Source organism: Leopardus geoffroyi, chromosome A1, assembly GCF_018350155.1.
Source record: "Leopardus geoffroyi isolate Oge1 chromosome A1, O.geoffroyi_Oge1_pat1.0, whole genome shotgun sequence".
Lineage (NCBI taxonomy): Eukaryota > Metazoa > Chordata > Mammalia > Carnivora > Felidae > Leopardus > Leopardus geoffroyi.
In genome coordinates this window covers 69,363,519-69,385,849 of record NC_059326.1, presented here as the reverse complement: position 1 = coordinate 69,385,849, position 22,331 = coordinate 69,363,519, and the positions used below count along the sequence as shown (strand labels likewise).

The following is a 22,331-nucleotide window of genomic DNA, read 5'->3' as shown; positions in this document are numbered from 1 at the left end:
AAAATCGATCAATGTGATACACCATATTAACGGAATAAAGTATAAAGACCACATAATTATCTCAATTGATGCCGAATAAGCCTTTGACAAAATCCAACACCCTTTCATGATAAAAGCACTCAACAAACTGAACAAATTGATTGCCACTTATGAAAAACCCACAGCTAATATCATACTTACTGGGGGAAAACTGAATGCCTTCTTCCTGAGATCAAGAACAAGACAAGAATGCCCATTCTCACCATTTCTATTCAATATTGTACTGGAGAGTCACAGATGGCATGAACTTGTATAGAGAAAATCCTGATGAATCCACAAAAATGTTGTTAGAAAAATAAATGCATTCTGCAAGGTTACAGGATATAAGGCCAATACACAAAAATCATGCACTTCTATGCTAGCCATGAACAATCAAAAAATGAAATTAAGAAAATATCATTTATGATGGCATCAAAAAATATAAAATAGAACAAATTTAACAAACATATAAGACTTCTACACCGAAAATTATAAAACATGGCTAAAGAAATTTAGAAAGATCTAAATAAATGGAAAGACATTTTACGTGCATGGATTGGAAGACTTAAAATTAAGATGGCTATACTCCCCAGATTGATCTACAGATTTAAGCAATACCTATTAACATTTTAACCACTTTTTTCTTCAGAAAAAGCTGGTCCTAAAATGGATATGAATTGCAAGAGACTACCAATAGCCAAAATAATTTCAAACCCAGCAAAAATTGAAAGATTCACACCTTGATTTTAAAGCTTACTTTAAAGCTACACTGTGATGCTGGCCTAAGGATAGACCTTTATAAAGATCAGTGAAATTGAATGGGGAATTCAGAAATAAACCTTATATTTGTGGTCAGTTGATTTTTGACAAGGGTGCTATGATGGTTAATTTTATTTTTCAACGTGGCTTGGCTATGGTGCCCGGTTGTTTGCTCAAACACTAGTCTAGACGTTTCCGTGAAGGCGTTTGTAGATGTGATTAACATGTATAGTCTGTTGACTCTAAGTAAAGTAGATTACCCTCCATACTGTGGGTAGGTCTCATCTAACCAATGGAAGGCCTTTATAGCAAAGACAGGTTTCCAAAGGAAGAAGCAATTCGGATCTGGCTTAAGACAGATGGCAACACAGAAACACATATTGGCTTCCTCTGCAAATTTCAGACTCCACACTGCAAAATCAACTCATGCCTAAATTTCCACTTGTTGCCCTGCCCTAAGGATTTCAGACATGCCAGCCCCCACAATCACATGAGCTAATTCCTTAAAATAGATCTCTTTTTGGGGATCCTATTGATTCTATTTCTTTGGAGAATCCTGACAAATATAGGTGCTAAGGCCATTCATGTGAAAGAATAATCTTTTCAAAAAATGTTGTGGTACAACTGGATATCCACATGCAAAAGAATGAAGCTAATCTGCTACCTCATACCATATGCAAACCTCAACATCGGGCATAGACCTAAATGTAGGAGCAAAACTATAAAATCCTTAGAAGAAAACGTAAGATAAGACTTCACGGCCTTTGATTAGACAATGGTTTCTTAGTTATGGCACTGAAATTACAAAAGACAAAAATAAGAAAAGTTAAATTGGACTTCATCAAAATTAAAAATTTTTGTGCTTCAAAGGAAACCATCAAGAATGTGAAAAGACACCCCATAGAATGGAAGAAAATATTTGCAGATCATACATCTGATAAGGGACTTGTATCCAGATTACATAAAGAACCATTGCACTCAATAACAACAACAAAAAAAACCACCCAATTAAAAAATAGGCAAAACAGACATTCAGATAGACCTTCCCCCACAGAACATACATGAATGCAAATGACTAATAAGTACATTGAAAGATGTTCGATGTCATTAGTCATTAGGGAGATATAAATTAAACCCCCACCCTCCCCAAAAAAGGGGGGGTATACTGCTAGTATGGCTACAATAAAAAAGACAATAGCAAGTGTTGATGAGGGTGTGGAAAAACGGGGCCCCTCATTTGGGAACCCTCCTCCGTTGCTGATGGAAATTTAAAATGGTGCAGTCAATTTGACAGTTTGGAAGTTCTTCAGAAGTAACACATAAAGTTACTATATGACTCAGCATTTGTGCTCGAGAGAAATGGAAACATATGTCTACACAAAAACTTGTACATGAATGTTCATAGCAGCATTATTTATAATAGCCAAAAATGTGGAAACAATCCAAAATATCCATAAACTGATGAATAGATAGACAAAATGTGGTATATCACCTTGGCAATAAAAAGAAACAATACTGGTACATATTGCAACATGGATGAACTTTAAAAATATGATGCTAAGTGAGACAAGCCAGACACAAAAAGTCACGTATTTTTTGGTTCCATTTATGTGAAATGTCCAGGAGCAGCAAATCCATAGACACAGAAAGTAGATTCGTAGTTGTCAGGGGCCTGGAGGGGAGGGGAAGGAAGGTGGAATGACTGCTAATGGGTATGGAGTTCCTTTTTGGTGTGATGAAATGTTCTGGAATGTGATAGCAGTGATGGATGACTAACTCTGTGAATATACTAAAGAATTGTACATTTAAAAAGTGTGAGCTTTATGGTATGTGAATTATATCTCAATAAAGGTGTGATTTTAAAAAATGCTTTTCCTTAGCTATCTGAAGGAAATTGATCCGGACCTCAATTACTATTTTTTTCTATTTTCACACTATTTTTAACTCAATTCAGAGTACATAGATGATAGCATTCATAACCTTGAAACCTTCTGAGCATTCCTAAACCATTATTTTGGAGGAAAAGGACTGGGGAGATACAGATATGATTCAGTCTATATATTTTCCTCTCCATATATTTGCTATTTATAGCAATTATCTCATAGTTTGGATACTATGACACGCAAATTTTACCTCATGCTTTATGATGACGTTCATAGTGGAATATCAATTGTGACATCAATGTACAGCTCAAATTTGCAACTACTTGCAACAGATTTTTAGCTGTAATTAATGAGGTAGAAACAAAAAGGACCTCGGAATACAGTTCATACTCTTCAATTCCACCCATGCTATGTGTTTATCACTTTATGCCTCACTTTACTGTATTAACATTTGTTTTTAACATTTACTTATTCACTTATTTAGCAAATATTTATTGGGCACCTTCTCTGCAGTGGGCACTGATTGTGAGATTCAGTGGTGAGTAGGACTGGGTTCCCACCTCCATGGAGCTTATCTTTTGGGAGAAGTCAGACAATCAACGAATCAACTGAGTAGATTAGAACATTCTATAGTGACCAGTGAAAGGAAGATAATGGGATCAAGAAGGTGTGGAGTTGGGTGGTACTTCGGTGGAACAGTCTTTTGAGGGAGATATCTGAGCTGAGACTTGAAAGTTGAGCCAAGGTGAAGAAAGAAATGGGAGAAATTCCTATTTCCACCAGAGGAAACAGCAAGTGCAAAAGCCCCCAAGCGAAACTGGTCTGGTGTATTCCAGTGAGGAAAGAAGGGTACAGCCAGAGAGGAGTAAACCTTGAAGGGAGGGCTGAGAAGCAAGTTGGGCGGGGGGGGGGGGGGGGGGGGGGAGGGGGGGGGCACAGCACATCACCTGGGGCATTGTGATCGTTCAGTAGTATAACTTATTCTAAGCAAAATGGATTAAGTAAAGGGTATGACCGTTTTTCACAGATCATTGAACATTTAAACAGTTATAAAAGGTCATTTTGCTGCAATATAGGAAATAGTAGGAAGGAGTGAGGAAGCTGGGGGAGCATGAGGAGGTCACGATAGTACTCCAGGCAGGAGAATAATATGGCCTGGAATATGGCGATCAACGGTGTCCAAAGTGGTCTGGTTTAGATATTTTCCTTTTGGAAATGGAGCAGGACGTAGGGTGCAGAGGCAGATCCAAGTTAAAAACAACTGAAACTTGACACAATCTGAGGGCCCTCTGTAAGATAAATAAAAAAATTGAACATAAAGTGAGGTTTCCTGGAGGGGCTCTGTGCGAGTGAATGGGCTGTAAGCTCAAGCTTCATGAGCTCCATGGTGAATCCTCCTCTGGTCAATTGGAGTAAATTGGAGACGTCGAGAATGCTTAGGATTTGGGTCTGAGCAATGGTATGCCACTAAAAGGAGGATGGGTTTGGGAGAAGGTGTGGCAAGAAGAAATCAAGAGGGGAATTTCAGTCATAGTCAGTTTGAGATGCCTAGTAGACATCCAAGTGGTGATGTCCAGTAAGCAGTTGGACAGGGGAGCCTGGAGCTCAGAAAGAGCAGGGCTGGAAATACCAACTGAGTCATCACATTCATGGCATTCAAGACTGCTGAAGTGGATAACGTCGCCTGGAGAAGAGAGAAGAGGGTCAAGGACTCAGCCGTGAGACATCCCAGCACTTGGGGGCCAGGCGGAGGAGGTTTATAATTCATACATAATATAAAGATAATCCTAAGAGGGAACTGATGGTACTACCTACACTGAGCATTATTAGTCACCTTAAGTTCAAATTCCCTGTTGATCTCTGCTGGGCAAGGGGTTAACACCTAGGCATCCACTCATGAATGTAAAACTAGTTGGAAGAAAAAGTGGGCACAGATGTTAAAGAAAAACTCAATCCCATAGCATTTTATTTGAAAGGGTTACTTTTTATTTGTATTTTTTTTTTTCTACTCAGGAGTAGTAGTATTTATTTGGTGCTAAGGAAATACTACTTTCTCTAAATTTGCTTCAACTACTCAGCTCTCTTACAACCTAATCTACCTCTCTGCCTCTCACTTAGAAACTAGCTGTACTAATGTGGAATGAAAATAATTACTTAAAGACATTGGTTCAAACTAATACTCAGATGTCAGATGCTGTCTTCCACCTCAATAGATGCATGTATCTAGTTAACTTTCTTTATGCAGAGAGATAATAGTTACTGCCCTTTTAAAGAATGTAGAAAGGGAGTGGGGGAAAAGCATGAATGTGTTTTAAGTTCTCACTGCCATGTAAAATAAGAGTGATATTGGAACCGTGTTTTAAAACGGCTTGTTTGCATGGATTCAGCTGTAAGTCATGTATTTTAAAACATAATTTCATATAGAAAATCTTGATAGAGCACAGCTTAAAACTGGAATATTGCTTGGTAGAAGTCAAGGGAAAGAGACAGAAAGTGAAAGTGGTCCTATTTTCAAAAGGGTAGTCAGGGGACACCTTTCAGGAGACGTAATACTGTAACATCTGAGACTGGATTGCTTCATGGAAATTAATTTTCCAAAAGAGCAAAGTTATTTCAAAGATTCATATTAAAAATGCTCAACCGGGGCACCTGGGTGGCTCAGTCGATTGAGCGTCCGACTTCAGCTCAAGTCGTGATCTCATAGCTCGTGAGTTCGAGCCCTGCGTCGGGCTCTGGTGCTGACAGCTCGGAGCCTGGAGCCTGGAGCCTGCTTCGGATTCTGTGTCTCCCTCTCTCTCTGCCCCTAACCCACTTGCGTTCTGTCTCTGTCTCTCTCAAAAATAAACATTAAAAAAAAGTTACAAAAATGCTCAACCATTCTTTATATCAGATTTTCTATTCACAATCACTGACGAAACTTGGTTCTCTTTCCGTGTCTGAGTGCTAACCTTCTGTACATTATCTCATTCAATCGTTGGGTTTAAGCAGTGAGGCTTCAACCATTTTTTTTTTTTTTTCAAGAAAAAATGCATTGGGGTCAGGGGATCCTGGTTCCAATGGGAGCTCCACCACTAGCCAGCTATGATCCTGAACTGGGCCCTCAAGGCTTCTCTAGCTTCCACTTCCTCATCTGTAAATTGGGAGTGTTGGACTTGATCCCTAGGGTATCTTCTCAGCCCCAGCATTTGAGGGTCATTAAGTCAGTTATCATATGGTGCTGAAATAGGGTGATGACTGCAGAAGCCACTTAGGGTTGCTCCTCCTGAAATGAAATTGCTCTGGGTCTCTGAGATTTGAGGTCTTACGTCACTGCCTGCTTTTCTCAAAGTTTTTTTTTTTTTTTTTTTTTTTCATTTTTCCTTTCAGGCATCTGCCACTTAATGTATCTGCCAACATAAAATGATGGCTGTCTCTGCTGGTCAGCTCCTCTTATCATCTGGTTTGCTGTGTGCTTTGGAAATCAGATAACCACATGCATTAAAAAGGATATGAAATAGACAGAGAGAAGAGAGTAGAGCATATTTCCTGTAGAGTACCCTGCATGAGCCTTAGGACAATTACTATTTGGCTGCCCAGGTATTTTTAATTTGGCGGTTCATAACTCTGTTCCAAAGGTTTAGCTCTACTCAGATGCTAACACAATGCTGTCTCCCCCTACTAGAGTTATGGATGTTCTAACATATATACACATAAACAAGTGACAGAACAATAGAGCAAAACTGGTTAGAAAGGTCTAAATTAAACCTTATGTAATAAGGGCATTGCCAGTGACAAGTCCCCTGCATCTAATCATTTCCTTTGTTAATTTTGGCTTTTTTATACCTATTTAGGGGATTAAGTTCTAGGAGAAACAGTTAAGTAATGTAATCCATTAGGTTAGTAGTCTTTTTACTACACAGTGGTTGATTTAGTTTTCCCACAATGAAAATAAATTATGTTTTCCCTCACTTACTTGACTAGTGATCTCTGAAAATTAACATAAAATGTGATCAGCCCCTGAGAGGACACCACCATAATATGTAGGGGCCTAAGGTGGGACCTCGAAAGGTTTTAAACAGAACTTATTTTGAGACACTTGAGAAATTAAGAGTCAGCCCTTAGGAGCGCCTGGGTGGCTCAGTTGGTTGGGCGTCCGACTTCGGCTCAGGTCATGATCCCACAGTCCATGGGTTCGAGCCCGCATCGGGCTGTGTGCTGACAGCTTGGAACCTGGAGCCTGCTTCGGATTCTGTGTCTCCCTCTCTCTGACCCTCCCCCATTCACGCTCCATCTTTCTCTGTCTCAAAAATAAATAAACATTAGAAAAAAAAAAAAGAGCCCTTAAAAGTCAGACTTTTAAGACTTCTTCTATAGGAAAGTAGGATAGAAAATCCTGGTGGATTGGAGTTTGGTTAGTTGGTGAACAAAAGGCGAAATGATCATGGATATCGCAATTGTAGGAAAAAGGGGGACTTTTTAGCTATAAAGGAAATAACGCAATTAGCAGTAGCCAGAGACAGAACAAGATCTATCTGATAATTATAGTCTTACTTGGGTGCTGCAAAGATCCTGATCAGGGAAAACAGTTGTGCCCATACGTGGGTCCTGGCAAAGTTTCTCCCTGGAACCACCTAAATGAAATAAAAACTCATTTTTTTTTTATTGTTTCAGGATGGCTATACACATAGTTAGGACAATGGTCTACATTCTTTTGGTCACCTCTGCTCAAGTGGTGCTTTCTTAAGTACATGGAAGCAGTCACCCGCTAGTTTAAGACACAGTGTCAAGGAACAATGAATGACCAGTCGTGGTATTCTCATTCTTTCATTCTTGGTTTCTGTCTAGTAAGTTCTCTCTCCTTTCCCTTCCCCATAGATACTACTGTGGGGACTCCAAAAGGTACGAGGGCTAACAGCTCCTCCTGGATCTCACACAGAAAGACTTTCCCTCTAGAATCACCCAAATTGGTCCCTTGGTATGGATTAAGTTCTTAAAGTTTTTCATCTAAATTTGAGGGTTAGGGATTACTTACAGTAGTCAAAGCTGTTCTCAGCACTGTGGTTGCTCCAGTCGTGGGATGTTAATCCCACAGTTCCGGCCTCATGGCTCAGAGAGGTCACCATGGAGACATCTGACTGCAATTGTGACCCGCAGCAGGTAAGCAGTGTCATGCAGCTGGCCTGTTTCAATTTGCCCACCATGCCAGCTTTAGAGGCCATGTAGGCATTTAGATATTATAGGCTAACTTGTCTATTCCCAAAGCCATAGAAGGAAAGGGAGCTCAGACCTTTGAGAACTCAAAGCTCATGCTGTTGAGGGCTGCTCAGATTGGGTATACATGTGTCATCAACTTAAGCCTTGAAACTGTATGATTAGTTTCCTTACCTACGGATTTCGCTTCTATTCTAGTAATTAATACCGAAAAGAGAAACTGATCTCTACAATAGACAAAGATAAATTTCTAGGAAACAAAAGAAATTCCTTATTAAATATGTTTTTTGGCATTTTTGGTTTGTACTTTAAGTTCTGACATGATATATTAACTTACCAAGTTTGGCCTAGATTGTCCTGGTTCTCCGTGACCTAGTTTTACTACATCTAATATTCCATTATTAATTTTCATGGATAATTAATTAAAACTAAACTTTTTCATTTTTAAAATTGTTTCATAATACATGCTCAAACCCTTTAGGATGGGTCATAGTTTTATTGGTGAAATGTGAGGTCTACGTACTTTCAAGGTCTCTGTAAATCCTGAACGTTCCTCAGCTCCACTCCTTGCTTCATTGTTTTCATTTCCACCAATCATGTTGTTTGTTCTGATATTTTGGCTCATGGGCAGGGGTGATGGCAGTGAGATATCTTCATGACTTTTTATTCAAGGGTCCTACCAAGAGTCCCACAGCTGAACTTTTGCAGCTTAAGAGTCAGTGATTGAATGATAATAAAGTGACTATAAGGTGTATGAAGAACACGTTAAAAGAATGAATTCCAGCGGCGCCTGGGTGGCTCGGTCGGTTGAGCATCCGACTCTCGATTTTGGCTCAGGTCATCGTCCCAGGGTCCGTTCATTTTATGGAAGGTGCTGGCTGACCTAGCCTGCCCTGGCTGGCCTTTGGGCATTATGAACCTACACCAAAGCCCGGATTCAGGGGAATATCTATTGGTTTGTTCATTAGCAGGCACAAGAGGAAGAAAGTTGAGTAGGAAGCATCACGGTGGAGAAAGGAAGGCTAGAGAGTCAGGTGTGGAGAGGACTGTGGGGGATGTTGTGCCTTATGGCTCCGTTCGCCTTTTATTCCACTCAAGATCCAGCCAGAGATGAGCTGTGAAAGTCTTGGGTAATCAGAAAGCTCGGTGACTTGTTTTTCCTCTCCTTTTGAAAATGTAAACTTCCTAGTGATCACTTAGATATGTTGCCCTTGTTCAGTTAACAAATTCTGATCCTCCGAACTGTTCACATGGCCTTCACAACATTATTTGGGATGGATGATGTTAGTGAGCGAGAATAGAAATGGCCTTGTGTCTTAAAAAAAGAGAAGCTCCCATCCTCAGTTCTTAAATATTCAATGAACTCATACTGTGCTCAAGTGATCAACTGTGGTGCCTTCAGCTGCCCCAGAACTGGTCATAATTTTTTACTCTTAACTCTCAAATCTTACGTCAACCCAACTCACAAGTGGGTACATACTTATTTCCTTCCTACCATCGTGAGACTTATTTTGGGGACTGTTGAGCCCACAGACTTAAAAAAAAAACCTTAAAAATATTTTTGAAATGTTCATATTTAAATGAAGCAACATGATAAATTATTATAGAGATGAAGGGAAAGGTCCGGAAGCAAAGTGCTGGCTTTTTCCATCCGTGGCTGTACCCTTCAGGAACACGTTCACACTGAGACCCTGCTGAATTGCCTATCTTGAGATGCACGGTTTCATGTAACGTCATTTTTTACTGAAACAGCTCAGCTCTATTCTCAGCTGGGGTGGAAGACGGATCATCTCATAATGTAATTCAGACAAAAACTGGGTTTGTTTTTTCAGGCAATAATTTCAAAGTGTCACAGAAAATGAAGCACATTTGCCCACTGGCCCGTTTCTGTGTCAGTTTTTGCGCCAATGTAGAGTCTGCTTTGCAGAACTCCTCACTCCAAGGGCCCTCCTGAAATGCATCTCCATGAGGCTGCACTCAGATTTCATCTCTGCAGGAAGTGGGGACCCTTTGTAGCATTTTATCTTCAGCTTCCATTCTGTAAAAATCCACGTTAAGATATGAAAATTCTTTCAAACCATAGATTCATAGAACTAGAAAGAATTAGAGTAAATCAAATTCATTTGGATGCAGGTGCCAGGGTGGCTGAATTGGTTGAGCGTTTGACCCTTGATTTTAGCTCAGGTCACGATCTCAGGGTTGTGGGATTGAGCCCCACATGGGGCTCTGTGCTGAGCGTGGAGCCTGCATGGGATTCTCCGCCCCTCTCCCCTGCTCGTGCTCTCTCTCTCTCTAATTAAAAAAAAAAAAAAAAAAAATGGAAAAAATCAAATTCATTTGATTAGGACTCATATAATTTATATAATGGAGGCTTAGGTCTGAAGCAATCCAGAGATTAAGAATATACACCTAAACATGGGGCGCCTGGGTGGCGCAGTCGGTTAAGCGTCCGACTTTAGCCAGGTCACGATCTCGCGGTCCGTGAGTTCGAGCCCCGCATCAGGCTCTGGGCTGATGGCTCAGAGCCTGGAGCCTGTTTCCGATTCTGTGTCTCCCTCTCTCTGCCCCTCCCCCGTTCATGCTCTGTCTCTCTCTGTCCCAAAAATAAATAAACGTTGAAAAAAAAAAAAAAAAAAAAAGAATATACACCTAAACTTTCAAAAAGAAATTTTTCACGGGCAAAGGATCTGAACAGACATTTCTCTAAAGAAGATATATAAGTATTAGCTAATATTCCATTAGCACATGGAAGGATGTTAGTCGCCATTAGTCATCAAAGAAATGCAAAGCAAAACCACAATGAGATACCACTTCGCTCACTAAAATGGCTATCATAAAAAAAGTCATAATAGCAACGTTGGTAAGGATATGGAGAAATTGGAGCCCTTGTTCACTGCTGGTAGGAATACAAAACGGTGCGGCCGATTTGGAAAACAGTCTGTTTTCCTCGAAAAGCTAAGTAAAGAGTTGCTATTTGACCCAGCAATAGCAATACCTACTTCTAGGTATATACCCTAGGAAAATAAAAGCATATGTCCCCATGAGAACTTGTCCATGAATATTCATAGCAGCATCATTCATAAAAGCCCAAAAAGGTGGAAACAACTCAAATGTCTAACAACCGGTGAATGGATGAACAGAATGTGGTATACCCATACAATGGAGTATTATTTGGCAATAGAAAGAAATAAAGTACTGATACATGCCACAATAAGAATGAACTTTGAAAATGTTTTGCTATGGAAAGAAGACAGAGAAGACCGTTATATTATATGATTCTATTTACATGTAATATTCAGAATAGGGCAATTCATAGAGACAAAGTAGATTAGTGGTTACCTAAGGCTGGGGGGAGATGGGGGTACGGGGAATGATGGCTAAAGTGTATGGGGATTTTTGAATTGATTAAACGTTCTAAAATGGGTTCTGTTTATGGTTGCACACATGGTTGTATATTTATTTAGTATATGAATACGCTAAAACCGTTGAAATGCGCACTTTATTTTTTTTTAAACAAATGATTTCTTTAAAAAAAATTCTTTTTGAGAGAGGGAGAAGAGAAGACAAGTGGGGGAGGGGCAGAGAGAGAGAGAGAGAAGGAAAGAGAGAATCCATCCACACCCAGCATGGAGCTCCATGCAGGGCTTGATCCCACGATTCTGAGATCATGATGTGAGCTGAAATCAAGAGTTGGACGCTTAACTGACTGAGCCACTCAGGTGCCCCACAAATTGTGCACCTAGCTAGGTGGGTGAATTGTAGATCATGTAAATTATATGTCTAGATTTCCTATCTCAGTTTTTGATTATCCTGACTGCCAGAAATTCTTTTTTACATTCAGCCTCATTGTTTTTGCTCACCGTAATCAAAACTGATTCCTTCTTGTTTTTGGTTTTGGTAATGAAAAAGAGAAGTAAAAAAAAAAAAAAAAAAAAAAAAAAAAGTCAAAAAACAACTTCCTTATCTCGAATCATAATTCTTTTTTAAAAAAATTTTTTTTTCAACGTTTATTTATTTTTGGGACAGAGAGAGACAGAGCATGAACGGGGGAGGGGCAGAGAGAGAGGGAGACACAGAATCGGAAACAGGCTCCAGGCTCCGAGCCATCAGCCCAGAGCCCGACGCGGGGCTCGAACTCACGGACCGCGAGATTGTGACCTGGCTGAAGTCGGACGCTTAACCGACTGCGCCACCCAGGCGCCCCTCTCGAATCATAATTCTAATACTCAAAGGTCATTATTGTCTGTTTGGAGGAAACAACTTCAGTGTCTTTAACCTTTTCTCGTGGAATCCATTTTTATCTTGTTGGTCTTGCTGCTTCACCTCTGGGCGTCAGTGTCTTCATCTATAAAACGAGAATGTTGGACTAGATCTCAAAGGTCCCTCACAGTTCTGAAGTTGTGTGAATGTCTATATCCTTTGAGAAAGCATGGGCATATAAGATAAAGATGTTTTCCTGAGCCATTGTAAGCGTAATTAATAAGCTATGAAAAGAATCTGGAAATGCATTGAAGTAGCTGTGATTTGAAATAAGTGAACCTAGTGTGAAGTGGACACAGCAAAAGACTAAGAGGACACATGATTTCTTTTTTTAAAATTTTTTTAATGTTTATTTATTATTGAGAGACAGAGTGTGAGCAGGGGAGGGGCAGAGCGAGAGGGAGACACAGAATCCGAAGCAGGCTCCAGGCTGTGAGCTGTCAGCACAGAGCCCGATGCGGGGCTCAAATTCACGAACTGAGAGATCACGACCTGAACCGAAGTCGGACACTTAACTGACTGAGTCACCCAGGCGCCCCATAGGACACTTGATTTCTGCTTTTATGACTCATGGTGAGAGTTTGGAGAAGTCACATGACCTTTCATGTGCATTTTCTTTCAAAAAATTTTTTAACTTTTAATGTTTATTTTTGAGGGAGAGAGAGAGAGACAGAACATGAGCAGGAGAGGGGCAAAGAGAGGGAGACACAGAATCCAAAGCAGGCTCCAGGCTCTGAGCTGTCAGCACAGAGCCCGACACGGGGCTCGAACCCACGAACCACAAGATCATGGCCTGAGCCAAAGTCGACTGAGACACCCAGGCACCCTTACATTTTCTTTCACATAGAGGGGGCATCATAAAACCTGCACACCTCACTCTAAGAAATATTTCCATTGAATGATTACATGAGTGGATATTGTCAGGCAAAATTTTTAACGATGGTTTATATTTTGTTCAAAACAAAAATGCTGTCATTGACAGATTTCTTTCCTGCAAAAAAACTATGTCATCTAATTTTTTTTGACCCATTTCACTTTGGTCTTATCATCTCCTCTTAAACTTAATGAATATGGCATAGTAAAATTTAAAGCAAACGTGAAAATGAAAGCTTAATGAAGTCATGATAAATGTGAATAAAGCTAAGAATATAAAAAATTAACAAAATATTTTCCTTTCAAATTTGGCCTCGTCAAAGCCTATGTGAATTATAAAAAGTGTTAAGGACATTTCTAGTTGACCCTTCCCCCACATCTCTATAGATCTTATCTTTAAGCTGTGTTATCTTTTTGGTCAGATCGCAGACACCAGAAGTCGAGGGACCATGTCTGATTTCTTCTTTGTAACACCTCAGTGCCTGTAACAATACAGGTAGCTGGTATTTACTCAGCAAGCACTGATGTTATTTGTTGCCTGCCTGTTAAACTGCTAACTATAAATACAAAAATGAAAGTTTTCTAGTCCAGATAGATTATTATTATTATTTTTTTTTTGTGGGCCTAATGATTTCTGAGGACCTTGAAAGCTAATTAAAAGCATCTTAGGCAACAACAAGTAGGATAGTCACGAGGTCAAGTACATAACGACAAGACTTAGAAAGCTGAACAACAGACATGAGAGTTTATACACCTACATGAAGGCTGATCTTCAAAGCGGCTTCAAAGCAGACTGTATGCTTTTTCCAGCGGTGGTACCGTTTCTCAAACCTGTATGGAAATTTCCGTGTTAGGAATTTTGTTCAGTGCGATTGCCATGTTTGGGAGAATCAACCTCATCACTTACACTCACACAATGTGGTTAATTGTGGTTCTTTTTCTTTCTTGTAAACTTCTGAGTCATTGGCCAATGGGATGCTTTGTACAGGTGACATTGGCATTCTGCCAATTACCGTATAACTGGAGTTATAAGAGGAAGGAAGACGGACAACCATAGAGCTGAGCTTGACATTGTTCTGGATGCCTTCATTGTACCCTTAAAAGAACCGTTGGAGATGGGTGGCACTTTGCTTAAGATTTGGGGTGCAGTCAGGAACATATGCACGTGTCCTGGGCCCTGGACAAGTCCAGATGGGCTGTGCAAATTCTGAAGCTGCTGACAGATGTCCCTGCTGCTAGGGGTCACCTGGCACATTGTTCACTGTTGCTGGGAGGCCCTCTTGGGGACACAGCAAAACCACGGCAGCTTCTTAGCATAGCAACAAGAACCGCTCACGAATGACAGTGGTGGTTGCTAGCTTTGGCTGAGGTCCCAGCTCACTTTCAGTGCAGGGACTAAAGGTGTTCACCTGGTTAGCGCCAGGAGCTGGGGACCCACCCTCTCCCCTTCTGAGCCCTCGCTGGTTTTCTCGTGCCCACCTAGGTGATCTCATATGAGCTATTGTTTAAGGATAAACTTCATGGATGGCCTCTTCAGAGCTTTGCCTTCTGACTTAAAAAAAAAGGGGGGGGGAAGGAAAAAGAAGAAATAAAAAGAAAAAATAGGTTGTAGTTGTTTTAAACTATTATTTTAAAACAATTGCTACATGTTTAGGTCAACTGGAAAAAATTTAATATAGAAATGTAGAGATCATGTACCCATTAAAACAGATATTAAAACAGATTACAAAACATGGGTACAGTATAAGGCCATTTTCAGATCTGCAAGACCACTCTGAGGGGCTCTGGATGCTGGAAATGTAAAAATTGTAGTTATTCTTACATGTCTATTTTTTTCAATGCACACATATTCTTTCTATATGAATAAAAGATCATTTTAAAAATGATTCCATAGGTATTTTTTTTATTGTGATAAAATACACATAAAATTTACAGTTCTCATCATTTTCAAGTATCTAGTTCTGTGGCACCAAGCACATTCACACTGTTGTGTAACCATCATCGCGGTCCATCTCCAGAACTATTTTCATCTTTCCCAACTGAAAATCTGTACCCGTGAAACAGTAACTCCTCATTTGCCCCTCTCTCCAGCTCCTGGCAACCACCACTCTATTTCTTGTCTCTATATACCTCATCTAAACGGAATCATAGAGTATTTGTTCTTTTTTTTTTTTAATGTTTATTTCTTTTTGAGAGAGAGAAAGAGACAAAGAGCAAGTGGGGAAGGGGCAGAGAGAGGGGGAGACACAGAAACCGAAGCAGGCTCCAGGCTCTGTCCGAGCTGTCAGCACAGAGCCCGATGTGGGGCTCGAACTCACAGACCACGAGATCATGACCTGAGCATAAGTCAGACGCTTGACTGGCTGAGCCACCCAGGTGCCCCATAGTGTTTGTCCTTTTGTAACTAGTGTATTTCACGGCGCATAACGTCTTCAAGGTTTACCCATGTGGTAGCACGTGTCAGAATGCCCTTCTTTTTTTATGGCTGAATTATATTCCAGGGTGTGTATATGCCATGTTTTATTTATCTACTCATCCATCAACGGACACTTGGGTTTCTTCCACCTTTGGGCTATTGTGAACAACACTATGAACATAGGTGTAACTAATATGGATTCAACAATCAATTTAAGAGACCAAAAGCTGTATTTTTCTCAATAATTCTATTATTGATTATCTTTCTACCTGTGGTAATGGATGCGTTTGACTGAAAAGGTTGGCGTCATCCATGCTGAGTCAGGGAAAGGAAAATAGGAAAAAGAGAAAAGAAAAGCCACAGACAAAATGTTAGTATTCAGAATTTGTAAACATTCCTACCAATGTGTAAGGAAAAGATACACAGTAGAAAAGAGGCAAAAACTTGAGTAGACACTTCACAACAGAGAAAATCCCAGCAGCCAATAAATGAAATAAGGCCCAACTGAAGAGTGTCAGGGAGATTCGAGTTATAGCTGCAATGAGACACAGTTATGCACCCACCAGAATGGCTAAAATCTGTCTTTTAGACTCAGAAAGAGCAATGAGGACTCATCCCATGGCTGATGGAATGAAGAGTGGTACCCACTCTTTGGAAAATAGTTTACCGTTCTCTCGTCAAGTCAAAAATAAACATACCCCAGGACCCAGCCGTTGCTTCTCTGGGTATATTCTCAAGAAAAATGCATTCATATGTGCACCAGGGTATAAGAATGTTATGACAGCATTGCTCCTAAGAGCCCCAAATTAGAAACAACCCCAGAAGCCAACTGTAATAAAATGGACAAATTGTGGCCTGTTTGATGGAATACAGGGCTTATGGCCACCAATGTTATGGATGAGACCCACAAACATGATGTTAGCTAAAGAAAGCCAAATTGAGAAGACTCCATGTGATGGCTTCCATTTGTGTAAAGCTTAAATTAAGCAAAAAAATACACTATGTTTTTAGGGAAGCATGTAGAGGTGGTGAATATATAATAACACAAAGCCAAAATTCCCATTAGCAATGTGTGGGAATCCAGTGTCTCTGCATTCTTGCTGGCATTTGGTATTGCCAATATTTTTATTTTTTTTGTATTTATTTACTTACTTGTTTATTCGTTTTAAGGTTTATTTTTTAAATTTATTTTGAGAGAGAGAGAAAGTGGGGGTGGGGGAGGAGCAGAGAGAGAGAGAATCCCAAGCAGGCTCCACACTCAGCACGGAGCCCGACGTGGGGCTCCATCTCACGAAGGCGAGACCACGACCTGAGCCGAAATCAAGAGTCAGTTGCTTAACCAACTAAGCCACCCAGGCGCCCTTGCTGTTATTTTCAAATTTGAGCTGTTTTGATAGAGTGTGCAGTGATAGATCGTCACGGTCCTAGTCTGCATCCTCTTAGTGGTTGGTGGTGTTGAGTATCACTGGAGCAGGGCAATGTTTGTTCTTCTGACTTGGGTAGTGGTTACTTTAGAATCACACGTATCCTGGACACATAGCTCTGTGCTTGCTTTGCATCTCATAATGCGATCATTAAGATAAGAAGAGAGGAAGAGCACTGAATTTAGTGTTTTGAGATATTAGTCCCCTACATCCATTGTGAAATTAATAACCATGAGTAAGGCATTGAAATAGCCCGGCTAAGTGGCAGATAGAGTAGGGGGTCAAGTGGCCTGAGCATGAAGCCTCTGCCATTTGCACTTGGCCGCGGCACCTCTGGGTGAAATAGGTTTACAAGCTTCCAAAAAACAAAAACAACAACAAACCTCTTTCCAAAGGAGACTGACTTGGAGTAGTTCAAACACAGAAAAAAAAAAAAAAAAACCCATCTATTATGACAGGCGTGGCATAAGAGTTTCCTGTGCCGCAAAGGGAAGCATTCATATCAGAGTAATTTGAGTAAAAATGAGAAACCCAAGAGCTCATTTCCAGGAAGCTGGGAAGGGCTTTGAAGAGGGGACCATATAAGAATCTTTTAAAAGGCTCTTTCTGGGGACCCCTGCATGGCTCAGTCGGTTGAGTGTCCGACTCTTGGTTTCAGCTCAGGTCATGATCTCAAGGTTGATGAGTTCGAGCCCCACATCAAGCCCCAGATCGGGCTCCCTATCAGTGCAGAGCCTGCTTGGGCTTCTCTCTCTCCTTCTGTTCCTCCATTTGCCTGCGCATGCACGCATGCTCTCTCTCGCAAAATAAATAAGTAAACTTAAAAGAAAAAGCCTCTTCCGGGTGCAACAGAGAGGAGGGATGGGGCGAGAAGGTGTTCCTTGTCATTATAAGCACTTTGCTACTATGTCTTACTTTGATTAGAAAAGAAAAAGCTAGGAAAGAAAAAAACCGTCCGACATAGTATCTTGTACTTGTTTCCTGTGGCTGCCATCACGACGGGACCAGACTGGGTGGCTTAAACAGCACACGTGTATCGTCCCATAGTTCTGGAGGCTAGAAATCCAAGAGCAAGGAATTAAATTCCTCTACTTTAGAAAGATGTTGAAGCAAAAGAAAAGTTTTTGGAGTTGGTTTCTTAGTTATCAAGAAATTCAGGCATTCAGGGACTTTAGTTCCTCATCCCAGTTTCTTGGAATTTGCAGAGTGTGCAGCAAATGGTCATTCTTGCTCCCGTGCATTATAACATTTTCCCCTCATCCTCTTCAGCTACCAACTATCTTTGACGTAGATACTATTTATTGTAACAAAACAGCACTGTTACAAGCACTTTACAGTGCTTGTTAACCCTTTGAACTCAAATAAAGCAAAAACCCAAATGAAGTAGGAGCCAATATTCCCATTTTGCAGATGAAGAAACAAAGGCATAGAGAATATTCCTGCAAAAAAAGGCCTCGTTTCAGAGCTCATTACCTGCAAAGGTGGTCTCTTTGCAGAGCCTGCGTTCCTAGGCCCTAAGCTGTAGCATTTCTTGGGAAATTGATATGACAACAGTTATAAGAAGGTTTCATCTAAATGTCAGCAAGGTACTTTCTGCAGTTCCTTGGCATATGGCATGAATTGTTTTTCCAGCTTTATCGAGATATAATTGGAATGTAACGTGGTAGAAGTTGAAGGCATGCAGTGTGGTGATTCCATATACGTATATATTGTGAAGTGATTACCACAGTAAGGTTAGTTAACACGTCCATCAGGTCACATAGTTAACATTTTATTTCTCGTGGTAAAGACATTTAAGATCTGCTCTTGGCAACCTTCAAGTATACAATACGGTATTGTTAACCGCAGTCACCATGCTGTACATTACATCCCTGGAACTTACTCATCTTGTAACTGGAAGTTCATGCCCATTGACCAACATCTCCCCATTCCCTCTGTCCCCCAGCCCCTGGCACCCACCAGTGTACTTTCTGCTTCCGTGAATTCAACTCTTTAAAAATTCCACACGTAAGTGAGATCACACAGTATTTGTCTTTCTTATATGAGTGTTACTTATCCTTTCTCCACCTTCTAATATCCCTGTACTCCCTTTGACTTATTAATTTGTGAGACAGACACATTTGGGAACCAGAGAGTTAAAAATTACAGTGTTTGTAGGGGCATCCAGGTGGCTTGGTCAGTTGAGCCCTGCACTGGGGCTGTCAGCACAAAGCCTGCTTCAGAGCCTCTCTCCCCTTCTCTCTCTGCCTCCCCCTACTCGTTTTCTCTCTCTCTCTCTCTCTCTCTCTCTATTGCAAAAATAAATGAATATAAAAAAATTACAATGTGGGGCGCCTGAGGCTTAGTCGGTTAAGTGTCCGACTTCAGCTCAGGTCATGATCTCACAGTTCGTGGGTTCAAGCCCTGCATTGGGCTCTGTGCTAATGGCTCAGAGCTTGGAGCCTGCTTTAGATTCGGTGTGTCCCTCTCTCTCTGACCCTCCCGTGCTCTAACTCTGGGTCTCTCTCAAAAATAAATAAACATACACAAAATTACAATGTTTATCTAGAAATTGCCTAGACCATTGACGTTGGACAGTTGTTGGCATTTTTCTGTTGCTAGATTGATAAGTGGCCCAACAGATAAAATTTTCTTGAAGAGAATACACAATTTTCAACAATGCTGCAACATTTCCCTGGATCTGAGGCTAGGCCAGCTCTGGAGACATGCAATAATGTGGGTGCAGAGTCATTAATATGATGTGTTTCAATCTCTGAATTCTGATGTAGTCTTGAATTTTAAAAAAGTTTGCTGCCTCCAATCTTATCTTTGGAAAGCCAGATTTTGGTAGTGTTAAGTCAAGATTTATTTATTTATTTACTTGCTTATTTTAAGTTTATTTCTTTATTTTTAGAGAGAGAGAGACAGAGAGAGAGAGAGAAAGAAAGAAAGAAAGAACTGGGGAGGGGCAGAGAGAGAGAAGAGGGAGAGAATCCCAAGCAGGCTTTGCACTGCAGCACAGAGCCCAACGTGGGGCTCTAACTCATGAACCGTGAGATCACGACCTGAGCTGAAATCAAAAGTCAGATGCTTGGGGCGCCTGGGTGGTGCAGTCGGTTAAGCGTCCGACTTCAGCCAGGTCACGATCTCGCAGTCCGTGAGTTCGAGCCCCGCGTCAGGCTCTGGGCTGATGGCTCAGAGCCTGGAGCCTGTTTCCAATTCTGTGTCTCCCTCTCTCTCTGCCCCTCCCCCGTTCATGCTCTGTCTCTCTCTGTCCCCCCAAAAATAAATAAACGTTGAAAAAAAAAAGAGTCAGATGCTTAAGCAACTGAGCCACCCACACACCCCAAGTCAAGATTTATTGAAAGCTAAATGGAGAATGCCTTCTGCCGATGGAGACTGTAAGGTCTGGGACTTGATGCTCCCTACTTACAGGCCACAGTAGATGAGCCTATTGCTGTTTCGGGAGTGCTGGCAATAGAGACAGATTGCTGGGGCTGAGATAGAACACTTTATTATTCCTGACAGAACAAGCAGCATGAGTATCCACACATTTGCCTTGGTCCTCCTTGCCCGTAAGTCCTGGGGTCAATGTGGTATGGTCCAGATGAAAGTGATCCACGCAGTGGGTTTCAGATGCAGCTGAGAAACACAGAGCTTGGGGAACCTGCCTCTTTTCAAGCAAGCAGCAACCAAGCCTGCTTCTTGTATCCAGGGAGATCTTACATCTCTCAAGGTTACCAGCTAAACAGACAATCCTGCCCCAGAGAAAGATTAGACAGTGATGAGAAAACTTCTGGTAAAGGCTGGATGTGTGCAAAGCTAGTGTTAACAGAGACTGGAAAAGCCGTGAGGAAACTCCTCCGGGAATCTGTGTAAATGGCAAAGGGCATTAGGTAGTGGTACCAAAATTTGCAAAACTGTTGTCTGTAATAATTTGGAAGATGGGAAATGCTTCTAATAAGCTTTTGGATTTGGCTAAAGAAATCACCAGGCAGAATGTGGAAAGTGTCAGTCTGTTGGATCTGGATGCATATAAGGTATAAGAAGAGACAGATGAGGTCAAAATGCAACTATTGAATTTGCAAGCAAAATTCAGAGAAAATATAAAGGGTCCAAGATTTGCTGGGCTGGAAAATAAACTCGCTTATTTCCCCCAGTGTCCACAGACAATAAAAGATTCTCAAAATGAAATGAGGCCTGGGGCCAAGGTCCAGATTATACTCAAGATCACTGAAAAATTGAAGGCAGTGCCAGCTAGACTCTCTCAGGAGACAAAAGAGCATTGTCCCACTATTGCCCGACTTATGACCCAAAATAGAAAGAGACTTGTCTCAAAAAGAATCGGAAATGTGACTTTGGCCCCATTGAGTAGACCTGTATCAGAGTCATAGGAAATCCACACAATTTTAAAGGGAATGTTACTGACAGAAGAATTGCTAGCTTAGACTAAAAGGGACAGAGGCTGTCAAAATGGGCTCCCAACTCTCTATAGGTAGAAGGCAGACTGAGAAAGCTACTCAGCTGCAAAATGGGCCATTTCTGATGGAGAAGAGAAGTTGTGTCAGACGGTGAAGCCACTATCCCAGGGCACAGAGCTAAGAGTCTCCAAGACAAATGGACTGGATGCTTCTATACCCAAAGAGCGGCAATGGCTCCAATCAAGAAACATTCCCTACTTCTGGTGCCTGTACTTCAGAATTGCCATGGAACAGTAACTTCTACACCTCTCCCAGTTTCCCTCTTGATTAGGAGTGCCTTCTGTATATTTGGGAGGAGGGGCATAAAGTTTGCAGTTTTATTTATGTAGTCACCCAGATTGAGAGAAACTGCACTTGAGGGTATACCCAGGGGGCCTCACTGGACCGGATGCTGATGATGCGATCTTATACTTTGAGGATGATGCCATAATTGGATGAGACACATGGGGATCCTGGGGTGGGGTGAGTATATTTTGCATGGGAGAGGAAAATAAATATTGCATTCAGGTAGAAGATGTTAGTAACTTGAAAAAAAAAAAAGGGCATAATATTTTACTGGCCTTTCCATCAAGAAATGGACTTTATTGTTCTGCTCTTGAAGGTGGGTTGGCCTTCTCACTAGCTTTGACTTGTGGAAAGCAGCAGAAGTGATGTTGTACATCGTCCTAGCCTTGGACCTGGGAGATATTACAGCTTCAGCTCTTGTCTTTTTGAAATGCTGCTCTATATGAAAAGCCCAAGTTTGCCGCTGAAGATTTGAGGCTCAGCCGAGACCTAAGTGAGGACATTTTATCCTATCTGACCCGAGGAGAGCTGTTGAATAACTGTAGCCACATGAATGTCCCTAGCAGAAAACCCGAGTGGTTTAGCCATTGAAATTACTGGCCTACAGAATCATGAATAACAGCAACATTGTTGTTTTAAGCCATTGCGTTTTGGTGTGTGGTTTGTTATGGCCCCAGAAGTAATTGATATATAAGCTCTTGATGCAAATTCACCATAGGCATAAAGTCCTTCCAGAAGAGCCCCCCCAAGAACAACTACTTTG

At 41.1% G+C, this 22,331-nt stretch overlaps 1 protein-coding gene across 1 annotated transcript in view; it reads right to left on the bottom strand.

The window, feature by feature from the left end:
* IPO5 (importin 5) overlaps positions 1–7,270 on the bottom strand; it is a 58,297-nt gene extending 51,027 nt beyond the window's left edge. Inside the window, exon 1 of the mRNA XM_045481043.1 lies at positions 7,191–7,270. The gene's annotated coding sequence lies outside the window, so the exon portion shown is untranslated. The remainder of the gene's footprint in view (positions 1–7,190) is intronic.
* Positions 7,271–22,331: the final 15,061 nt, after the last annotated feature.